At 41.4% G+C, this 17,501-nt stretch overlaps 1 pseudogene; it reads right to left on the bottom strand.

Annotated features, from left to right (window-relative positions):
* Nucleotides 1–8,006, bottom strand: part of LOC114902481 — a 13,498-nt pseudogene extending 5,492 nt beyond the window's left edge.
* Nucleotides 8,007–17,501: the final 9,495 nt, after the last annotated feature.

The raw sequence follows: 17,501 nt of genomic DNA, 5'->3' as shown, positions 1-17,501 counted from the left end.
AAAAAAAAAAAAAAAAAAAAAAAAAAAATCAAAAGAAAATTGTCTGTCTGCATCTCTTGTCACCCGCCAATCTCTCTTGCTCTTCACAGCCAAACTTCTTGAAATACTTCTTTATCCTCTTTGCATTCCTCACCTCTCCATCCATTCTGGTTTCTCTAAAACTCCTTAGAAACAGCTCACTCCTGCTTTAACAGCTCTCTTCCCTGAGCTTTTCCAGGACATTACTCTCCTCATGCTTTCTCCTACTTCCCTGACTGCTACTCTTCCTGTCCCTCCCTAAAATTCTGTGTATCTGAGTTCAGATCAGGGTTCTCCTTATTCTGCAGATTCTCCCTTGGCAATCTTACCCATGCCCATGGTTTCGGTTACCACCCAAATCTGTATGCCCAGCCCTCATCTCCATCTACTAGGCTCACAATTTATATGACCTACTGCCTACTTGATCCCCACTTGGATTTCCACAAGCACCTCAATATAGAGATGTCATCTTCCCTCTCCTAACTTGTCTCTCCTCCGGTGTTACTTATTTTAGTGAATGGCACCATCATCCACCAGTTGTTCGCGGAAGCTACCCTTGGTTTCTCTTCTCCTTCAAAGCCCCTCACCCCCATCCAGCCAATCAGTAGGGTCCCGTTAATTCTGCTATATTGGGTCAAACTTTTGCCCCACCCCTACCCCCCGAAAGATATATCCAGGTCCTAACTCCTGGCGCCTTTGAATGTGACCTTATTTGGAAACAGGATCTTTGCAGGTATGATTATTAAGAATCTCGAGATGAGAGCATCCTGGATTTCGGATGGGCCCTAAGCCCAATGTCTGGTGTCCTTATGAGAGAAAGGAGAGGAAGAGGGAGAGGCAGATTTGATACGCAGGCACAGGGGAGGGGGCCATGGGAAGACCCCTGTGAAGATGGAGGGAGGCTCTGGAGCTACGCTGCTACAGGAACAACAAGGATTGCCAACCCTGCAGACGCCGTGATTTCAGACTTCTGGCCTCCAAAACTGTGAAAGAATGAATTTCTGTTGTTTTATTCCCCAAGTTCGTAGTAATTTGTTATGGTAGTCCTAGGAAACTAATACATCTACCTTCTAAGTATCTTGAAACCCGTCCACGTTTTTCCATCATCGTTCTCCCCATCTAGTTCAGACCCTGATTACGACAGCCTTCTGCCTCGTCTCCCTGCTGCTAGTCTCAGCCGATCTTTCTAAAATGCGTGGAATTTACTTCACTACTGACAATTTGTGAGTGGTTTGCCAGTGACTCCTGGATTAAGTCTAAATGCCTGGTCCAGGACTTAAGAGTTTGGCTTCTGCTTACTTGGGTAGCCTTATTTCTCATCTCTCTTCACCCTCACCCTTAATTCTATGCTCCAGACTTAGTAGTAATTTCTTCCTTTTTATTTTTTGGCTACGCCGCACGGCATGTGGGATCTCAGTTCCCCGACCAGGGATGGAACCCATGCCCCCTGCAGTGGAAGCACGGAGTCTTACCCACTGGACGGCCAGGGAAGTCCCGTAGTAATCATTTCTGATATTTATGGGATACCTACCCTGTGCCAGAAGACACTATTCTAAGAGCTAGATCTCACAACGACCCTATAAGATAGGAAACAGGCCCCTTTCAATGTCTCTGCCTCTGGGACACTGCTCGTGCTCTTCTTGCCTAAAGCGCCCTCACTCTGTCTTCCCTTGCTCTCTGTCTCCTCCTCATAATTCACACCACAATGTAGGTCTCAGCTTATACAGCACTTCCTCCAGGAAGCAGTCCTTGATATTCCTAATCTGGGTTACGTGTCCCACCCCTACCGTCCGTATTCCTATCACACCCTGTACTTCCCCATCATGATATAAAACATTATAACTGTCTACTTACTGGTGTCTTATTCTGTTCAGTCTGCTATAACAAAACATCACAGGCTGGGTAACTCAAACACAACAGAAATTTATGTCTAACAATTCTGGAGGCTGAAAGTCTAACATCAGGGTGCCAGCATGGTCAGGTGAGGACCCTCTTTTGGGCTGCAGACTTCCCACTGTGTCCTCACATGGTGGTAGGGGTAAGCAAGCTCTCTCTGGGGCCTCTTTTATAAGGGCACCAATCCCATTCATAAGTGCTCTGCCCTCACGCATGACCCAATCCCCTCCCAAATGTCTCACTTCCTCGTACCATCACCCTGGGGGCTAGGATTTCAACATAAGCATTTTGGGGGAACACAAACATTCAGACCATCCAATAGGCCTACAGCTCACACTGTATTTTATGTTTCCTGCAGAAAGTGGCTGTTCCTTTCTCTTGCCATTGTAACCCCATCCCCAGAATCTAGCACAGTGCCTGGCACAAAAGAGATACTCAACATATTTGAGTAAATCAAAGAACCTTGGGGCTTCCCTGGTGGCGCAGTGGTTGAGAGTCCGCCTGCCAATGCAGGGGACATGGGTTCATGCCCCGGTGTGGGAAGATCCCACGTGCCGCGGAGCGGCTGGGCCCGTGAGCCATGGCCGCTGAGCCTGCGCGTCCGGAGCCTGTGCTCCGCAACGGGAGAGACCACAAGAGAGGCCCGTGTACTGCAAAAAAAAAAAACAAAAAAAAAAACCTTGAATAAAGGCTGTTAGTACCATATGTCTCTACTGACATAGAGTAGGAAAAAATGCACCCCTAGACCTAGATGCCAACTGTCCCCTCCCTCAGAATTCTGATGCCTCCTAAGCCTTTGCTTGGGCCCATTCTGAAACATCTTTTCATAAGAATTTCGTGAGACACCCAAGGCCAGTTACTTCTCGCTTTCCCATCACACTCATCACTTCGTCAAACAAGGCTCTCCAGGAAGCTATCCTCTCCCATTCCGCTTGCAATCCTCCCAAACCCTTCCTCTTCTGGCTCTGTCCTCTGCCCTGTGTCCTCTGGAACTCCTGCCTATTCAAAACAAACTCACCTATAGTCTCATCCTTATAACAAAATACTCCTTCCACCTCCTGGCCGTAAGCAGAAACCTGGTTTCCCTTTAGGAAACGACTCTTTCTCCTACCATCTGGGGTGGAGACTGTTAATCTGTCTCACCCTCATGGAGAAGCCTCTCCTTTCAGAATTATAGTTTTCAACCATCTACCTCTCTACTCCTGCTGTTTACTGCCATCTACTAACTTCCTAGTTATTCTTTCCTCTAGTTTATGGTCTTTATCTCCACGTGAGTCCCACCGTCATCTGGGATCATTTGCTTGTCCATTTGGACAGCTCTATCTTCTATGTCCTTGAACCCTCTCAATCTGATGACCTTTAACACACTACACTTGATCTACTCCGTGACTGCACTTAGGTTTGTCGCCAGGAACGGTTCTACCTCCTAAATCCTGAATTTCAGTATCTTCCATTCCTTTAGCACATAAATTTTCTTACGAAGTCCCGTCCTGCCACTTCATTTCTTAATCAGCCTAGATGCGTGGCTCAGCTTTTCATGGTCCAGCTTTTCACAAACGTCCTCACTACCTTGTACCCTTGTTTACCTGGCTCAGATGCAGCCTGGGAACACTATAAGAATTTACTTTTCATCCCTATACCCAGGCTTCTGAGTACTTGTCTGGGCTAGAACTCTTTTTGTTGGTTGTGATGAAAATCAATGCAAGATAGTTTAGAGAAAAGGAGTGTTTAATGGAGCTACCAGAGTAGCTCATGTGTCAAGAGTACAACTGGGGCTCCAAGACAGCTGGAACTAGAGATGCCTGCTGCTGGGACTCACTCTGTCTTTTCTGCTTCCCTCAGTGTACTGGTTTTCTCCACATGACAAGAAATAGTCTCAAGCATCCTATCCTATGGTTCCTAGAAAGTTACTGTTTCCTCTTATTATAGTTCAGAAAATCCCAAGGGAGGGCTCTGACCTCGCTTAGATCAGGTGTTCACTCACGGACCTATCACTTATAACTAGACAAGGTACTTGAGTCAGTAGCCTCCATTAGAACTAGATGACAGAATCAAGGAAGGAACAGTTTTCCCGCGAGGAGAGAGCCGCAGACACGCAGAATAATAGGTGGCTGCCTCAGAACTCCTAGAGATCGATGAATTGATGCCACTGTGAACTTACAATAGCAACGTTAGAAGGACTCTCAGAACTGTCCAGGAAGCCTACTTGTCCTTAAGGGCTTTGTTGAATCTCCCTCTGTTCTTACAGTTCCTCAAAATAGAATTCTGAGTGCTTCCGTAATCATACTGGATTAATCTTTCAGAGCCCTGTCATGTACTACATCTGGCCCTTGAGGTTTTAACTCAGTTATCAAATTTGACCATTTCTAAGCAATGGCTATTGCATGACAGAAGAATTAGGGTTGTCTAAAAGGATTTGAAAACAACAGTAAAAGTGCTTATTTTGAAAAGATCCTATGACCATGTATTGCTTGAAAGTTTTCACTGGACCTAACCGATGGCCTCTGAATTTCTCTCACAACTACGACATTCAAAACGAAAAAAACAAGTGACACCTCTACCTTGCAGAATACAGACACACCATGTATGCTGCTGATACTACTACTTAGCAAGCGCTGGGTTTCCTCTAGGTTATATAATCCACAGCTCATGGCATACAGAAACTGCAAGTAGGAATGGGGTCTTATCAATTAAATGCCTGGTTTAGAGCAGTACCTACACTATTGATTTAATCTCGGTCCATGGTATGCTTGGCTTTTTGGCAAATGCTAAAAAGCATTAGCTTTTTCTTTTATAACTTACCTAACTTCTAACCTCACATGAACTGTTAGAGTTCACAGGTGCTAAGCTCTAGTAGTAAGGTTCCTATAGCCCCAAGTGCAAGTTGAAGTGACAAGTAATCTCTTTGGAGCACCTTCTGGTTTCTTCTTCTGGCTCACTGAGCCATCTTTTAACCTATGACTGGTTTAAAGTGGATTGGTCATCCTGTATGATGACCTTTCTCATGGTAAGTTAATACATTTAAGTTGGCAGTCTAATTTATTCAGCGGTTTACGTAAACTGATCTCTCAGAGCTTTATTACCAGTGGATAAACTTTTAAAACAGAGTTCCTAAACCTGTGTTTAGCTGCCAATCAGGCCCAACCCTGCTGTCTACCATTATATGCCACTACTTAAGCAATCCACTAGCTGGTCATATGCAAACTCATAAACCACTACAGGTCATATGGAAATAAATTTATTTATTTTTTTGGTCTGTCTTTTGCAGGTTGATTTTGATGGTGAAAATCGTCCAACTTTTGCTAATCAAGTTAGGGGCATATATAATGTCTTCACAATGATTGCATTTCCAGGTGAGATAAAATTCATCCACTTAGTAAACACTCAGTGAGCATTTCCTTTGTGCGTGGCTTTATGGCTGGGGTAGTGAGGGACATAACAAAGTAAAATCCATGGTCCCAGGTCCCAATCCAGTTTGGGGGAAACTGGAAAACAGTTTGGAAACACTGTTATTTATTTTACAAATAAAAACGTCAAATAATCAAGAACTAAATAAGTTTGAGCCGACACAAATATCAGATGTTCTGATATGAGCAGAAAGGACAGTAAAGCTGAATTTCCAGGAGGGGAGCATCACTGTGAGTTAAAATGGCCAGGGATGCATCACAGAGAAAGTGGGAAATGTGCTGTGCTTGGAAAGGAATAGGAATTGCATGGCGAATTCCATGCCGGAAGAATGGAACAAGGAAAAGCTTCAGTTTTAAAGCTTGGTGTGTGAGTCAGTTTGGCTGGGAGTTTTGACCAGGGCAGTTGTGGAAAATCAGATTGCAAAGGTAAGAGGAAGCTAGCCTATGCCTGCTGTCAATAACAGATATTGTGTGCAGCTATAAAGAATCATCTTATGTTGGATGAATTTCTTTTTTCATCTTAGATGTCCCTGCCATATCAAAAGTGCCCATTCTAATGCTTAGACTACAAGCCTGGAACATGGTGGAATATAGTATCATGGCAACAATTCACTATTTGTAATGTTGGTGAGGAATGTTGTATAAAGCTCACATGGCTCCAAATGTATTTAAGTGTTCAATGGATGCTCCCTTTGGAATCTTAGCAGTATTCTCAAGCAGGTTAATAATGGAACTACTTATGACTTTCCAGCTTATTGGTAGATATATTCACTCACGCAACAATTTATTGAGTACCAACTAGGTACCAGGCATTTAGTCTACCCTTTGAGGGATTTAAAGATGAATAAACATGATTTCTGCCCTTAAAGAGCTTGTAATAGTATAAAAATAAGATAGACACTCAAAAAAGTTTAAGTTAATACTACATATAAAGATGAATAAAAGAAAGATGGAATGTGCTATGAAAGATCAGAGAAGGAAGAAATTCAACTCAGCTGAGAAAAACCTTAACGAATGGGCAGAATTTGCTCAGCTGGTAATTGAGGAAAGAACATTTCAGCAAGAGTGAAAAGTATGAAAGAAGACTTGGCGTGGGAAAGCATTAGGCATGTTTGCAGAACTGTGAATAACCTAGTTGTTAACTTGTTTGTTCACAGATTAATGGACAGCAGATTTCCAGTTTTTTAATTATGATGTGCTGACACCTGGGAAAGACACTGTACAACAACGGAAGTGGCCCTTTCTTTTTTCTTTCAAAGGTAATATTTTCAGTAAGCCGCCAGTGTGGTCCTCTTGACCACACAAAAAGCTAACCCTGAGATTTTCATGAGCAACAATGAAAGAGCACAAAATGTAGATTCATGTCAGACTCTTTTAGTCAGAAAGGATCATTTAAATGTTTAAAAAACAGAAGTTCCAAGGCTTCATGATAATTTCTTCTTCTAACAGGAGAAAGCTCAAAGTTGTTTTTTCCAGAGCATCACTAGGGGGATATTACTCAACACTAAAAAGGAATTAACCACCGATACATGCAACAACACAGATGATTCACAAAACAATTATGCTGAGTGAAAGAAACCAGATTAAAAAAGTAAATACTGTATGATGATCTCTTTTATATAAAAGTCTAGAAAATGCAAACTAATTTATAGATAAAGAAAGCTGAGGCTGGGGGCTGAGAAGGGTAGCAGGGAAGGATGACAGAAGGCCCTGAGAAAACCTTCTGGGGTAATGGATATATGTTTAGTACTTTGTGGTGATGATTTCATAGGTGTGTACATGTGTCAGTTGTACATTTTAAATATGAGGAGTCGGGCTTCCCTGGTGGCACAGTGGTTGAGAGTCCGCCTGCCGATGGAGGGGACACGGGTTCGTGCCCCGGTCCGGGAAGATCCCACGTGCCGCGGAGCGGCTGGGCCCGTGAGCCATGGCCGCTGAGCCTGCGCGTCCGGAGCCTGTGCTCCGCAACGGGAGAGGCCACAGCAGTGAGAGGCCCTCGTACCGCAAAAAAAAAAACCAAAAAAATGAGGAGTTTACTGTTTACTGTATGTAAACTATACCTCAATAAAACTGTTTTTAAAAGACACACTTCCATTTGAGGACCACCAACTTCATCTTTATACCATTTTATGTCAAATCTGAGTAAAAGATTAGTGTAGAGATCTGTGTGTGTGTGTGTGTTTTAATTTCTGAACCAGATAAGATAATCATGAAGACAAAAGCACTTATATGATTAGGTATAAACTATCATAGTTAAATGATGAAGTAAAGTGGTCTACTATATTTTATTTCTATAGATTGAAATTGCTCAACTTTATTAGGGAATAAATACTAAGGAATATTTAAATTCAGAATATAAGTAGGTAATGGAATAAACAGTCCTGTTACTACCTCATGGAATAATGTAAAAACAGACCATTCATTGACAGAGAAAATTTAACTTTAATCAACTTCTCCACTTAGACGTAGAAACAACATTGCCATCTAGTTGTTGGATACTGAGTATATTGTTGAAATATTCTTGACAGTGTTCAATTTCTATTGTATGTAGCTACTCAAGGAACATACAGAAGGCCCCAACCAATTAAATTACCTTCCTAAGGGTGTGACTGTGACTGCCACAGTGTGGTTGTACTGCCACCGTAAGTACAAGGCAGGTGGCCGTGTATTCTCTGACTCCTTCATGCTCGAGGCTCTTCTGTGTGACACACACACACACCCCAAGCAAAACAAACAACTTGATCCCTGCCCTGAGGAGATCAGTCTAGTCAGGGACACCAACAAGTAGGCGTTTCAATACGATGCAGTGGGTGCCATGAGAGCAGAAGTACAGGCATAGCCTGTCCCACCTCGCTTCGCTTTATTGCCCTCTGCAGAAATTATGTTTACAAACTGAAGGCTTGTGGCAACCCTGTGTCGAGCGAGCTAGTCTGTCGGCACCATTTTCTCGACAGCATTTGCTCACTTCATGTCTGTGTCACATTTTGGCAATTCTCCCAATATTTCAAATTTGTTCATTATTATTATATTTGTTATGCTGACCTGTGATCCGTGATCTTTGACGTTACTATTGCAAAAAGATTATGACTTGCTGAAGGCTCAGATAATGGTTAGCATATTTTAGCTATAAAGTATTTTAAAATTAAGATATATATTGTTTTTTAGACATAATGCTATTTATTGTACACTTAATAGACTTCAGTATAGTGTAAACATAACTATTATACGCACTGGGAAGCCAAAAAATTTGTGTGACTTGCTTTATTGTGATACTTGCTTTATTGTGATACTTTATTGCGGTGGTCTGGAAGTGACCTGCAGTAGCTCTGAGGTGTGCCCGTACAGAAACTGTGTCAGCTCAAAAGAGCACCAGGGGGCAGTTGGGGGTTTAGGGGCCACAGGTGGGAAGAAGTTTATCTAAAATGAAAGCAATGAGTAAGAGAAGAAAAGTGATGAAATTCTGAGGTTTAGAGAGGTCAGGAAGATGAGACTCTGCAGTGGCCTGTAAACTATTTTATTCTAGAAGCAACAGGAAGCTGTTGAAGGATTCTAAGCCAAGGAATTAGATTTGTAATTTAGAAATAATATTCTGGCTGCAGTATGGAGAACAGGTTAGTTTAGGCAAGATACGATGCTGCTAATGAATGAAGGAAACGAATGATGAAAACAGACGTGCACACAGAATGGAAGGTAGATGAGCAGAGAAAACTGAGAAGCCTTCTCAGTCGACCTCAAGCTAGCAGAACTCACTGCTGCTCCCTCGGGCTCCCACTCTTTCTCACCTATGCATCTATCAAGGTACCCCTCATTTGTCACTGAATATATTTATCTTTGTTTCTCCTACTAAGCTGTAAGGATATTACAGGCAAGAATCACGTCACATTCATCACTGACTTCCCAGAACCTAGCTCAGAGCCTGACAGATAGTCTTCAGTAAGACTTTGATATGAGTCCATGCTTTTCCCACTCTCTCATACGCCCTCCAAAAGACTGGTGAATGAAATCTTTCTCAAAAGCAGGAAAAAAGGGATTACATCTCATGTAAAGCACAGATAATGGCCCTTATACTAAAGAGGGTGCAGTCCATAGAGAAAGTCCTTGTGTTCTGTCCTCTGGGATGTCTGCTGCACGCCTGCCACAGTGTGGCAAATCCACGGCTGCTTGTTTTAAACCATAAGGAAGTCCAGCACAGACCAGGCCAAACACTACCACGCGCAGCCTTCTGCACAGTAGCCCCCGCAAGGATCCAGCAATAACCACCCCACCAGGGATCTAGAAACACTCCTACAGAGACAAGGCTCAACACTGCTGGGACCCTCGGTTAACCAGGGTCAAAGCAACTAGACAGAAAGCTGAGAAGCTATAGTTCCATCCAAATAGTTGTCATTCCTGGTCCCTGCTCAGAAGGTAGACTCCTCAGACATCGATCAGCTTCCTCTCTTCTTGTCTCCAGCTCCAAACTGCTGTGTACCTGACAGCACGCCCTCCTGACCCCTCATCTCCACTTTTCCCACAAAAATCCTCCCTTAGCCCCTTCCAGCGTGGGCCTTGGCCACCTATTCCACTATAAACAAACTCACCGATACACGTACAGCTTTTCTCATGAATGTCCTCGACTCCTTTCTCAAAGATACTGCTTCCTTTGCAGTTTCCTCAAACTGCATGTACCACGAGGCTGAGAATTGGTATTACCCTTTTTTGTCCTGTAGCCTCGTCTAAAGCACTTCACTCTCCTGTAAAAACTTTCATTCCTTTGAGGTTTATTCCACCCGCTTTTGTCACCCTTTACCTTGCTTTGTCCCTAACAGCCATTTATCTCCAGATCATTCTCCACAGTAACATTATACCTGGATCATTTTATTCCTTTAAACCCCAATTCATTTCATCATTTCCTAGGCGATTTCAATATTCGTGTGGATGGTCTGTTAAACACCCAAGCCTCACAGTTCCAGGGCCACTGCCACACTCTCTGCTTTATTATGGAGTAGTTCTGAGTGATTTCAATACCCTTATCCTTCCATCCACAGATAGCATCCTCAGTATGCCTGATGCCACAATCGCATCAAGACCTTCATTCCTGTGATGCTGCCTTTTCTTCCAGCTTATTCTTGGTCCCATGTCTTTCCATATCTGGCCTGGATCTCTTAAATGGTCATATGGCCTCTTCTCTCACCAGTGCTTTCAATCCCCCTCCATGTTTTTCCTTCCCTGGTGTCTCTCTTCCAACACACACGTCTAGAACAGTGCCATATTCTGCCAGGCACCAACGCCTCAACCTCCTTCCCTTCATCCTCGTCTTTCTCCTCCATCCGTCGTCATCCAGCTCACAATTCTGGGTCAGTCCTGTAATATGCCTGGTTCTATAAGCCATTCAGCTGAGGTACTAGAAGTAATCATAAAAACCACTATACTTTCATGATTTCCAAACTCAATTCAGTGGTTAACACTGTTCATTAATGCTTTTTTCTTTAGTCAGCTGAATATTCCAAACTACCTCCATTCTCCCTTCAAATCCCTCCCAAAACTAACCTTTTACCCCCTGCTTCACAAATAGCATACTTTCCACTTCACAAAAAATATTGAGACCATCTAATATAAACCTCTTCTCTCACAGCTATAAATTTGCTTACACCATTCTCTTACTTCCTTTTTGTTTCCAAGAAAGGGTGTCCTTTTCAAGGCCTACGTCCTTTGGGACCTAACTCCATCAATTTTCTCCCTCCTCTACAAGTTCCTTTCCTTCTAATTATAATCATGCTCAAATCTCTCAACTATCATGACCCTTCTTTTTACCCCTTTATCTTCTTGCTGTTTCTGCCCTCCGTCTTCCCTTTCCATCTCATTCAAAGGTTTCTGACAAAGCGGCCTCTCCTGAAGCCTGTATGTCCTCACCTCCATGCACTGCTCACCTCAGTTCCCTGGCTTCAATTCCCACTACTCTGTGGAATCCAGTTCTGCTAAGTTTATGAAGGACTTCCTAAGTGCAAGATCTAATAAACACTAGTATTTGTGAGTTTATGATAGTTTTCACTAATGGTAATGTTTTCCCCCCAAAGAAGAGTCACTCTTTGGCCTGAAGTATAATATTGTATTTGGGGTAAAAGGTAAGGTACAGAATAGACCCTGTTATCTTGGGTTTTAATTATAATACTTTAGCAAGACAGCCTGGCAATCTCTAATAATCAATACGTCTATAACATACAGCTCTTGGCCACATTACCACGGGCATCTTAGCTACTGGAGTGGTCTCTTTTGCAAAACACTGCATTTCACTTAAGGGATAAAGGACGGTAGTTTCCAATTCACAGAACTGGTAAATGATCTTATGACACTTACCTTCACCATCTTAAAAATCCACTTCCCCATTGTAAAAGGAAATCCAAACACCAGCATAACAGGAGGTTATAGGGAAAAAAAAAGATAAGTTTGAAACATAAAGCAGTGTCATATATATCAAAAAGGGTAAACAAATGCTGTGTAAAAATGCATAGCTTAGAAAATACTCATTTTTTAAAAATTTCAACAATTCTTTCTTCTAAGGCAGTTCTAAACAGCACAAGGCATTTAACTTCAGTAATAGCCCTTTAAGCAAATGTATGTGGTCCAGGAACATAGCGTAGTTTAGTTTGCCTTGAAACGAAAACCTGGGTTCAAGTTCCTGCTCTAACATCTAGTTTTGTGAACTTGAACACCCAGCTGATAAGGCAAGAAGGAACACAGGGAAAGATGTACACGGGCCCTTTGACCCAGCTCTCTACTACTAGCTGGGCACCTTTTAGCAAGTCATGTAACATACCTCCATCTGTAAAGGAAGGATAATAGTACCTACATATAAACACTTTGGAAATTACAAAGGGCAATAACGTTTTAGATATTATTTGAGCCCCCTTTCTTCCTGAAAACTTATGTTACACATCCTGGTAACCCTTCCTCCTACTTTTCTCATCACTCTTGATAAATCAGTAAAAGTACCCTTAACCTTCTGGGAGAGTATAGAAACCAAAGAAGCATTTGTTTCAATTGTTGACTTTTTCCCTACTTTCTGAGTGAGTTATAGTATTATCTTAGTATTACTCTATTTTTGTCCACCCACTTTTTCAATGGGGAATAAAAAAATTGTTGGTTTTTTTTTAACTTTGTACAAAGTATCCCACATAGACCCAAAATCAACAAAAACACCTAATGTTAACATTTTGCCATATTTATCTCAAACATGTTTTTTAAGAAATAAAAACTAGATCCCCTATGTGGCTCTCCCTCCTTTCAAGAGAACCACTGTCCTTAATTCTGGACAGTGGTTCTGGACAGTTTATAATCCCCAAACCTATTTTTAAACTTTTACTTTATGTGAATATATCCATAAATGATACTTAGTCTTATCTCACTTTAAAAATTTACATATAAGAAACATAATACAATGCCATTTAACTTTTTTGATCACTACTGTTTTAGAGAGCAATCCTCGATTCACCTAATGCTAGCTTATTTGTATTAACTGTACAGCATTTCATTAAATGAATATAGTAAAATTTGTTTATGTTACATTTTATTTCCAAATTTCATTATTATAAACAATACTGTGATGAACATTCTTGCACGTCTCTCTGGCAAATGTGTGGGAATGTTTACAAGGGCATATATGTGTGTGTGTGTGTGTGTGTGTGTGTGTATACACACACATATACAGAGACACACATATATGTATATATACACAGGTATATATAGATATATATAGATATCCTAGAGGAATTGCCGGTTTACACACGTTTTGTTTTTTGTGTTTTTTTTTGCGGTACCCGGGCCTCTCACTGTTGTGGCCTCTCCCGTTGCGGAGCACAGGCTCCGGGACGCGCAGGCTCAGCGGCCATGGCTCATGGGCCCAGCCGCCCCCGCGGCATGTGGGATCCTCCCGGACCGGGGCACGAACCCGTGTCCCCTGCATCGGCAGGCGGACTCTCAACCACTGCGCCACCAGGAAAGCCCCACACGTTTGATTTTAGTAAATAAATATTGCCAATTGCCCTCATAATGATTATACCAATTTATACTCCCAAAGACAGTACACCTGAGAGTTCCTGTTCTGCCAGCATTGACATTCAGACTTCTAAAATGTTACCGACTAGATGGATGTGAATGATCACATCTTGATTTTGAACCTTTTGACGCCAATCCTTAAAAAATTTTGACTCTTCAGCACTATTATCTTCTACTTCTCCTAGCTTTCTGACGACTACTTCTTGGTCTCTTTGGCTAGCTTATCTTTCTCAACCCCCTTTTCTCTCAGTATTTGTAAGTCATCTTTTTTTTTTATTTAAAAAAACATCTTTATTGGAGTATAATTGCTTTACAATGGTGTGTTAGTTTCTGCTTTATAACAAAGTGAATCAGTTATGCATATACATATGTCCCCATATCTCTTCCCTCTTGCATCTCCCTCCCTCCCACTCTCCCTATCCCACCCCTCTAGGTGGTCACAAACCACAGAGCTGATCTCCCTGTGCTATGCGGCTGCTTCCCACTAGCTATTTTACATTTGGTAGTGTATATATGTCCATGCCACTCTCTCACTTTGTCCCAGCTTACCCTTCCCCCTCCCCGTATCCTCAAGTCCATTCTCTAGTAGGTCTGCATCTTTATTCCTGTCTTGCCCCTAGGTTCTTCTGACCACTTTTTTTTTTTTTAGATTCCATATATATGTGTTAGCATATGGTATTTGTTTTTCTCTTTCTGACTTAATTCACTCTGTATGACAGTCTCTAGGTCCATCCACCTCACTATAAATAACCCAATTTCGTTTCTTTTTATGGCTGAGTAATATTCCATTGTATATATGTGCCACATCTTCTTTATCCATTCATCTGTCGATGGACACTTAGGTTGCTTCCATGTCCTGGTTATTGTAAATAAAGTTGCAATGAACATTGTGGTACATGACGCTCTTTGAATTATGGTTTTCTCAGGGTATATGCCTGGTAGTGGGATTGCTGGGTCGTATGGTTGTTCTATTGTTAGTTTTTTAAGGAACCTCCATACTGTTCTCCATAGTGGCTGTATCAATTTACATTCCCACTAACAGTGCAAGAGGGTTCCCTTTTCTCCACACCCTCTCCAGCATTTACTGTTTGTAGATATTTTTGATGACGGCCATTCTGACTGGTGTGAGGTGATACCTCACTGTAGTTTTGATTTGCATTTCTCTAATGATTACTGATGTTGAGCATTCTTTCATGTATTTGTTGGCAATCTGTGTATCTCCTTTGGAGAAATGTCTATTTAGGTCTTCTGCCCATTTTTGGATTGGGCTGTTTTTGTGATATTGAGCTGCATGAGCTGCTTGTAAATTTTGGAGGTTAATCCTTTGTAAGTTGCTTCATTTACAACTATGTTCTCCCATTCTGAGGGTTGTCTTTTCGTCTTGTTTATGGTTTCCTTTGCTGTGCAAAAGCTTTTAAGTTTCATTAGGTCCCATTTGTTTATTTTTGTTTTTATTTCCATTTCTCTACGAGGTGGGTCAAAAATAATCTTGCTGTGATTTATGTCATAGAGTGTTTTGCCTATGTTTTCCTCTAAGAGTTTTATAGTGTCTGGTCTTACATTTAAGTCTTTAGTCCATTTTGAGTTTATTTTTGTGTATGGTGTTAGGGAGTGTTCTAATTTTATTCTTCTACATGTAGCTGTCCAGTTTTCCCAGCACCACTTACTGAAGAGGCTGTCTTTTCTCCATTGTATATTCTTGCCTCCTTTTTCAAAAATAAGATGACCATATGTGCGTGGGTTTATCTCTGGGCTTTCTATCCTGTTCCACTGATCTATATTTCTGTTTTTGTGCCAGTACCACACTGTCTTGATTACTGTAGCTTTGTAGTATAGTCTGAAGTCCAGTAGCCTGATTCCTCCAGCTCCGTTTTTCTTTCTCAAGATTGCTTTGGCTATTCGGGGTCTTTTGTGTTTCCATACAAATTGTGAAATTTTTTGTTCTAGTTCTGTGAAAAATGCCATTGGTAGTTTGATAAGGATAGCACTGAATCTGTAGATTGCTTTGGGTAGTATAGTCATTTTCACAATGTTGATTCTTCCAATCCAAGAACATGGTATATCTCTCCATCTGTCTGTATCATCTTTAATTTCTTTCATCAGCGTCATAGTTTTCTGCATACAGGTCTTTTGTCTCCTTAGGTAGGTTTATTCCTACTTTTTTTTATTTGTTTGTTTAACATCTTTATTGAAGAATAATTGCTTGACAATGGTGTGTTAGTTTCTGCTTTATAACAAAGTGAATCAGCTATACATACACATATATCCCCATATCTCCTCCCTCTTGCGTCTCCCTCCCACCCTCCCTATCCCACCTCTCTAGGCGGTCACAAAGCACCGAGCTGATCTCCCTGTGCTATGTGACTGCTTCCCACTAGCTATCTATTTTACATTTGGTAGTGTATATATAAGTCCATGACACTCTCTCACTTCGTCCCAGCTTACCCTTCCCCCTCAAGTCCATTCTCTAGTAGGTCTGCGTCTTTATTCCTGTTCTGCCCCTAGGTTCTTCAGAACCATTTTTTATTTTTAGATTCCATATGTATGTGTTAGCATATGGTATTTGTTTTTCTCTTTCTGACTTACCTCACTCTGTCACAGCTCACTCTTTTAAGTCACCTCCCTTCTGAGTTTCAGACCTATATACCTAGCTGCCTACTACACATCTTATGGGAAACATGCCTAAAATTCATGCCTGAAAAGACCTCCTTTCCCCTCAATTTCTTCTTCCCAATACTTGACTGTGTTTAATGGTACTGTTAAAGACAGTGTTGCATGCCAAAACCCTGGGCATCACTGCTAGCCTTTACTTCTCCATGCACCGCTCTCTTCCCTCCAACATAGCCAGCTGATTGAGGTCCTACCTCTTCACATCTCTTGTATCCTTGGCTCTCTTCATAATGAACTGTTGTTGCCCTTACTGCTTCTTACCAGATGTTATATTGATCAGAAGCAAGCACTTTGTTAGACGTACCTGGGCTTGAACGAGGATTTTTAATCACTTACAAGCTATGTGACCACAGGAAAATTATGATCCTCAAGTTTTCTGTTAAGTGGGAACGATACCTACCTCATCATGGTTTTTTTCAAGGATTAAATGAGCTAATGGGTACAAAATGCTTACTACACTGCCTGGCACATAGTAGGGACTCAGTGAGTTCTTACAGCTACTATTCACTAGCTCAGCTTGAGTCTCCTGATTAGCTGTTGTGCCTCCAATATTGCTCCCTATTCCCACCATCACAGTGCTAGCAGAATTCTCTCAAATACTTACCATCCTTCCCTAATTCTTCAATAACTGACCTTTGCTTATACAAAGCCAAATCCAGTCTTTTAGTAAGTCATCTAAGTCTCTCTTTAATCTCAGCCCCAGCCTCATTTCCCAGATTCTGTGAGGATATTTTACATACAGTTCCTGAATACATTACCTTGTTTCCTGTATCTGTACCTTTAGGCACATTCTATCTTTTGTCTGTATAGGAAATTCATCTTTATCTTTCCAAACTCAAGGAACATCCTCTGTTAAGCTTTTCCTAGTCCATGCAAACAGAAATCAGTACTGACTCTGAGGGGTTTATATATTGCTGCTGCAATCATTTCTTGATTTGCTTGTCTCCTTCACTAGCCTAAGAAAACTGTGAAAGCAAGGACTATGTCATATAGTCATAAATGTCATATATCCCCAGTATGAAGCATAGTTCCTGGAGCTGGTAGGCATTCACTAACTGAATGGATGGAAGGAAGGACACTGGGACTGGCCTTATTTCATATCTTCTAAATAATTTTAAACAGCAGCATCAAGAAATCTGCCAAGTTCACTAAAGTTTTCATGAATGTCAAAATGATGGAGGTCATTTTCTCTACTGTGTGAAAAGGCAAAATATGTAAAGTGCTAGTACATGTAACGTAAAACACCAGTGGTGGGGGGAAGCAAAACTTGAGCTGTTAGTATCTAGGCAAAGATTATAAACTATTTCCTGAGTATGCTGGCCCAACGTACTACAAAAGACAAAGATATTCAAGTAGAACACTGACAAGTAAACAACACTGTTTTACTAATATGTATAATGAATGCTTACTATGTGTCAGGCTTTGTGGTAATCACTTTATATACAGTATGTTACTTAATCCTTCCAGCAACTATAT

Source organism: Monodon monoceros, unplaced genomic scaffold (assembly GCF_005190385.1).
Source record: "Monodon monoceros isolate NGI ecotype Baffin Bay Population unplaced genomic scaffold, NGI_Narwhal_1 Super_Scaffold_20, whole genome shotgun sequence".
Lineage (NCBI taxonomy): Eukaryota > Metazoa > Chordata > Mammalia > Artiodactyla > Monodontidae > Monodon > Monodon monoceros.
Note: the sequence above shows the minus strand (reverse complement) of the source record. Positions and strands in the feature narration are given on the sequence as shown.